Below are 7682 nucleotides of genomic sequence, written 5' to 3'. Positions count from 1 at the left end.
GAGGGATCTCTGCGGAGTGCACACCGAAAGGGCACCCCCTGCCCTGACCTGCCCTGTCCTCCCCGATCCAGTGACCGGGAACAGATCTTAGGAACTTCTGTTCCCACCCTGAGACGACTTCAGGACACAGAGCAGAGCCTGGCCCACCTGCCAGCCAGAAAGGTGGCTCGGAGAGGCTGAGCATCTGTGACCAGAAACAGATCTTAGGAACTTCTGTTCCCACCCGGAGGCGACTTCAGTACGCAGAGCAGAGCCTGGCCCAGCTGCCACCCGGAACCTGGGCTGCCGGGGAGTAGAGAGATCACTGCGGAGTGCACACAAAAAGTGTACCAGGGACATAGACCAGATACAAGGGAAAGGCAAGAACATATCACTGACAACAAAATGGCAAGAGGAAAGAGAAAGAGTATATCCCAAGGAAACCAAGACAATCTAGCAACACCAGAACCCAGCTCTCCTATAGTAGCAAACATCAGAATTCCAAACACTCCAGAGAAAGAAGACACAGACCTGAAATCATGCCTCAAGATGCTGATAGAATTACTTAAACAAGAAAAGGAGGAAAAGCAAAAAGATTCAGAAGCTTTTAAAGAAGAAACAAGAAAAACACTCAAAGAACTCAAAGAACGAGACGAAAACAGAACCAAAGAAATAAAGGAATGGAAGAGGGAAATTAAAACAGAAATTGACACAATAAAGAAAGCGCTAAAAGAGATAACCCTAGAGTCAGAACACCAAAAAAAGAAATCAGGAGTCACAGAAGCAAGCATTTCCAACAGATTACAAAGATCGAGGAGAGAATCTCGGGGGCAGAAGACAACATTGCAAACATAGACAAAACAGCCAGAGAAGATGCAAAAAACAAAAAGCTCCTAACCCAAAATGTCCAGGAAATACAAGACACAATGAGAAGACCGAACCTAAGGATAATAGGAATAGAAGAGGGAGAAGAGTATCAACTAAGAGGCACAGTAAATATCTTCAACAAAATCATAAAAGAAAACTTCCCTACCCTCAAGAATGAGATGACCACGAGCATAAAAGAAGCCTTCAGAACTCCAAATAGGTTGGACCAGAAAAGAAATACCTCCCGACACATAATAGTAAAAACATCAAGTGCCCAAAGTAAAGAAAGAATACTAAAAGCAGTAAGGGAAAAAGGTCAGGTAACTTATAAAGGCAGACCAATCAGACTCACACCCGATTTCTCAGCAGAGACTATGAAAGCTAGAAGAGCCTGGACAGACATCATGCACTCCTTAAGAGAGCACAAGTGCCAGCCCAAGCTGCTATACCCAGCAAAACTATCAATCACCATCGATGGAGAGACAAAGATATTTCAAGACAAATCAAAATTCACACAATATATGACCACAAACCCAGCACTACAACGAATTACAGGTGGAAAACCCAATACAAGGAGGGAAAATACAGCCTAGTAAAAACAAGAAAACTCCTAAACAAGAAAACTAAAAAAAGAAAAAAAACACGGACACAACTCAACCCAAAAAAGCAAAAATGGCAGGATACAGAAACAATTATTCCTTGATATCTATTAACATAAATGGGCTCAACTCCCCAATAAAGAGACACAGACTATCAGACTGGATACATAAACAAAATCCAGCCTTTTGCTGCATACAGGAAACTCATCTCAGAGACAGAGTCAGACACTATCTCACAGTAAAAGGGTGGGAAAAAAACTTCCAAGCAAACAGCTCCAAGAAGAAAGCTGGAGTGGCTATTCTAATATCGAATAAAGTAAATTTCCAACCAAAAGTTATCAAAAAAGATAAAGAAGGACACTTTTTACTCATTACCGGGGAAATCTGTCAGGAGGAACTCTCAATCCTTAACATATATGCTCCAAATAAAAAATCACCCACATTCATAAAAGAAACTCTACTAAAGCTCAAAAAATACATTTCACCCCACACAATAATAGTGGGAGACTTTAACACCCCACTCTCACCAATGGACAGATCAGGGAAACAAAAACTGAACGAGGACACTGCAAAACTAGCAGAGACTTTGAACCAACTAGAATTAATACATATATACATAACATACTATCCTAAAGTAAAAGAATACACCTTCTTCTCACCACCCCATGGCACCTTCTCGAAAATTGACCACATAATTGGACACAGAACGAGCCTTCATGGATATAAGAAGATTGAAATACTCCCATGCATCCTCTCAGATCACCATGGTCTACGGCTGGTCTTTAACAACAACAAAGACAACAAAATGCCCACATACACATGGAAACTAAACAACACTCTGCTAAAGGATAGCAGGGTCAAAGAAGAAATAAAGAAAGAAATTAAGGATTTTCTAGAATTCAACGAAAACGAAAACACAACATACCCAAACCTATGGGATGCAATGAAAGCAGTATTGAGAGGAAAACTCATTGCTCTAAGTGCTTCCAAGAAGAAACTGGAGAGAGCTCACATCAGCAACCTGACAGCACAGCTAAAAGCCCTAGAACAAAAGGAAGCAGATTTACCCAAAAAGAGTAGACGGCAAAAAATAATCAAAATTAGGGCAGAAATAGACCAAATAGAAACAAAAAAAAACCATTGAAAAAATCAACAAAACAAAGAGTTGGTTCTTTGAGAAAATCAACAAGATTGATAAACCTCTAGCCAGACTAACTAAAGGGCAAAGAGAGAGTATCCAAATTAAGAAAATCAGAAAGGAAAGTGGTGACATAACAACTGAAACTAAGGAAATTCAAGAAATCATCAGATCCTACTACAAAAACTTATACTCCACAAAATTGGAAAATCTGGAGGAAATGGACGAATTCCTAGACAGATACAAGGTACCAAAGTTGAACCAGGACCAAGTAAACCATCTAAATAACCCTATAACACCTAAAGAAATAGAAGAAGTCATCAAAAGCCTCCCAACCAAAAAAAGCCCAGGTCCAGACGGGTTCAGTGCAGAATTTTATCAGACATTTATTGGGGATATAACACCAATATTCACCAAGCTATTTCAAAAGATAGAATCAGATGGAATATTACCCAACTCATTTTTTGAGGCTACAATAACCCTCGTACCTAAGCCACACAAAGACCCTACAAGGAAAGAGAACTTCAGACCAATCTCACTTATGAACATTGATGCAAAAATACTCAACAAAATCCTTGCAAACCGAATCCAAGAGCACATTAAAACCATCATTCATCATGACCAAGTAGGCTTCAACCCTGGGATGCAGGGATGGTTTAACATAAGGAAATCCATCAATGTAATCCACCATATAAACAAACTTAAAGACCAAAATCACATGGTCATCTCACTAGACCCTGAGAAAGCATTCGACAAAATCCAACACCCCTTCATGTTAAAAGTCCTGGAAAGAACAGGAATCCAAGGCCCATATTTAAACATAATAAAAGCAATATACAGCAAACCAACAGCCAACATCAAACTTAATGGCGAGAAACTTGAAGCAATCCCACTAAAATCAGGGACTCGACAAGGCTGCCCACTCTCTCCCTACCTATTCAACATAGTACTGGAAGTCCTGGCTGGAGCAATTAGACAGTAAAAGGAGATCAAGGGGATACACATCGGAAAGGAAGAGATAAAAACATCACTCTTTGCCGATGACATGATAGTGTACTTGAGTGACCCCAAAAATTCCACCAGAGAACTCCTACAGCTGATAAACAAGTTCAGCAAAGTGGCCAGATACAAAATTAACTCAAACAAAGCAGTAGCATTCCTATACTCAAAAAACAAACATGTGGAGAAAGAAATTGGGGAAAAGGTACCCTTCACAATAGTTACAAATTCTATGAAATACCTTGGTGTGACTCTAACTAAGGAAGTGAAGGACCTGTATGACAAGAACTTCAAACCTCTGAAGAAAGAAATTGAGGAGGATCTCAGAAAATGGAAAGATCTCCCATGCTCATGGATTGGAAAGATCAACATCTTAAAAATGGCCATCCTACCAAAAGCAATCTACAGATTCAATGCAATCCCCATCAAAATTCCAACCCAGTTCTTCATGGAATTGCAAAGATCAATGTGCAAGTTCATATGGAATAACAAAAGACCTAGAATAGCGAAATCCATCCTCAACAACAAAAAAACATCTGCGGGAATCACTATCCCTGACCTCAAGCTATATTACAAGGCAATAGTGCTGAAAACTGCATGGTACTGGTACAGAAATAGGCAAGTGGATCAATGGAATAGAATAGAAGATCCAGAAATGAGCCCTCATGTATATGGTCACCTGATTTTTGACAAAGAAGCAGTAAACATTCAATGGAAAAAGGACAGCTTATTCAACAAATGGTGCTGGTCAAACTGGCACTCAACATGCAAAAGAATGAAAACAGACCCTTTCTTATCTCCTTGTACAAAGCTCAAGTGTAAGTGGATTAAAGATCTCCACATTAAACCAGATACACTGGAACTATTGGATGAGAAAGTAGGGAAAACCTTAGAGCACATAGGCACAGAAGAAAATTTCCTGAACAAAACACCAATGGCTCAAGCTCTAAGGTCAAAGATTAACAAATGGGACTTAATGAGATTGCAAAGTTTCTGTAAGGCTAAGGACATCTTCAAGAAAACAAAACGGCAACCAATAGAATGGGAAAAGATCTTTACCAACACCACATCAGATAGAGGCCTAATATCCAAGGTGTACAAGGAACTCAAAAAGCTAGACACCAGAGAATCAAATAACCCTATTAAAAATGGGGTACAGAGCTAAACAAATCATTTTCAGTTGAGGAACACCGAATGGCCGAAAAACATCTGAGGAAGTGCTCGACATCCTTAGCCATCAGGGAAATGCAAATCAAAACAACCCTAAGATTCCACCTCACACCAGTCAGATTGGCCAAGATCCAAAACTCAGATGACAGCAGATGCTGGCGAGGCTGCGGAGTAATAGGAACACTTCTCCACTGTTGGTGGGGTTGCAAGCTAATACAACCACTCTGGAAATCTGTCTGGCGATACCTCAGAATATTGGATATAGTGCTTCCTGAAGACCCAGCTATTCCACTTCTGGGCATATACCTCAGAGACACTTTAATACACAACAAAGATATATGCACCACAATGTTCATAGCGGCTTTATTTATAATAGCCAGAAGCTGGAAGGAACCCAGATGTCCTTCAGAAGACGAATGGATACAAAAATTGTGGTACATATACACAATGGAATACTACTCAGCCACCAGAAACAATGACTTAACCAAATTCTTAAGAAAATGGCTGCATCTAGAGAAGATCATCCTGAGTGAGATAACCCAGTCACAAAAGAACAGACATGATATGCAGTCACTGATAGTGGGATGCTAACCCCAGAGGCTTGCACTCCCCCAGAAACAACTCACAGACTGTATGAAGTCCAAGAAATAAAGAAAAGAAAAAATATACATATATTCACAAAACAAGAAGACTTTGACTATTTCCATGTTGCGTTTTGTTTTGCATGTACTTTACGCTTATTGCAACTAGTACGTTTTCAATGCATACTGTCAAGCCCTTGAAAAAAATCAAGTACTGACTAAAAAACATATTCACATGGTTTTATGTAAAATTTATTTCAATGTCTGAAAAAACAGTACTGACAAAAATGTATAATTTTAAGCCAAAAATGTTTAAAATCTTTACATTTATCTTTGTTTTGCAAAATAAAGTCGTTTTAAAAAAAAAAAAGAATCAACAAATAGAACCGTATAAACTTGCAAAGCCTCTGTAAGGCAAAGAACACTGTCAATAAAACAAAATGGCAACCAACAAATTGGAAAGCGATTTTGCCAATCCTACATCTGACAGAGGGCTAATATCTACTATATACAAAGAACTCAAGAACTTATACTGCAGAGAATAAAATACACTTTTTTTAAAATGGGGGCAGAACTAAACAAAGAATTCTCAACTGAGGAATACTGAATGGTTGAGAAACATCTAAAGAAATGCTCAACATCCCTCATTGTCAGGGAAATGCAAATCAAAACAACCCTGAGATTCCACTTCATACCAGTCAGAATGTCTAGGATCAAAAACTACAAGTTCAGGTGGACAAAAAAAAATTCTTAAACTTTTTTCCATGGTTCTTATACTTACTATAGCTTTGGAATGGGAATTTTATAAATAAACTGAAGACTCTCAGATTACTAGAAAATACAGCTGCAAGCAGTGTAAAAATGTGAAGCAAATCCAAGTGATATCTCCTTCCTATGTAGCAGAAATGCTGTCCCCAGTGCATTCCCACACATAATTGTACTTGAAAAAAACAGAATAGAATTTAATTTAAACTTTTAATTTTATACTGAAATACAGAATAACAATGAGAAATTAAAAAGAGCACAGACTGAGGTGATAACCTAATCAGTAAAGTATTTGCTGACCTGAATACAGAGGACAGACAGAAAACTGGGCATGCATCCTTCACAATAGCCACAAACAACATGAAATACCTTGGTTTGAACCTAACTAAGCAAGTGAAGGACCTGTATAATGAGAACTTCAAATCTCTAAAAAAGGAAATTGAAGATCTCAGAAAATGGAAAGATCTCCCATGCTCATGGATTGGAAGGATCAACATTGTAAAAATGTTTATCTTACCAAAAGCAATCTACAGATTCAATGCAATCCCCATCAAAATACCAACTTAATTCTCCATAGAGTTGGAAAGAGCAATTTGCAGATTCATCTAGAATAACAAAGAACTAGAATAGTGAAATCTATTCTCAATAACAAGAAAACAGCTGTAGGAATCACCATCCCTGACCTTGAGCTATATTACAAAGCAATTGTGTTAAAAACCGCATGGTACTGGTACAGAGACCGGCAGGTAGATGAATGGAACAGAATAGATGATCCAGAAATGAACTCTCACACATATGGTCACTTGATTTTTGACAAAGGTGCTGAAAACATTCAGTAGAAAAAGGACAGCCTCTTCAACAAATGGTGTTGGCTCAACTGGCACTCAGGAAGCAGAAGAATCAAAATAGATCCTTTCTTATCTCCTTGTAGAAAGCTCAAGTGCAAGTGGATCAAAGATCTCCACATTAAACCAGGTACATTGAAACTATTGGAAGAAAAAGTTGCGAAAGACTTAGAACACATAGGCACAGGAGAAAATTTCCTGAACAAAACACCAATGGCTTGTGCTCTAAGATCAAGAATCGATAAACAGGACTTAATGAGATTGCAAAGTTTCTGTAAGGCTAAGGGCACTGTCAAAAAAACAAAAGGGCAGCCAACAGATTGGGAAAAGATCTTTACCAACTCTACATCTGATAGAGGTCTAATATGCAATATATACAAAGAACTCAAGAAGTTAGACTCAAGAGACTCAAACAATCCTATAAAAAATAGCGTACAGAGCTAAACAAAGAATTCTCAATTGAGGAATATCGAATGACTGAGAGGCACGTAAGGAAATGCTCGACATCCCTAGTCATCAGGGAAATGGAAATCAAAACAACTCTGAGATTCCACCTCACACCAGTCAAAAAGGCTAAGATAAAAAACTCAGGTGACAGCAGATGCTGGTGTTGATACGGAGAAAGAGGAACACTTCTCCACTGTTGGTAGGGTTGTAAACTGGTACAAACACTCTGGAACTTGGTCTGGCAGTTCCTCAGAAAACTGAACATAGTACTACATGAAGACCCAGTTATTCC

The sequence above is a fragment of the Micromys minutus genome (assembly GCF_963924665.1).
Source record: "Micromys minutus genome assembly, chromosome: 15".
NCBI lineage: Eukaryota > Metazoa > Chordata > Mammalia > Rodentia > Muridae > Micromys > Micromys minutus.
Note: the sequence above shows the minus strand (reverse complement) of the source record.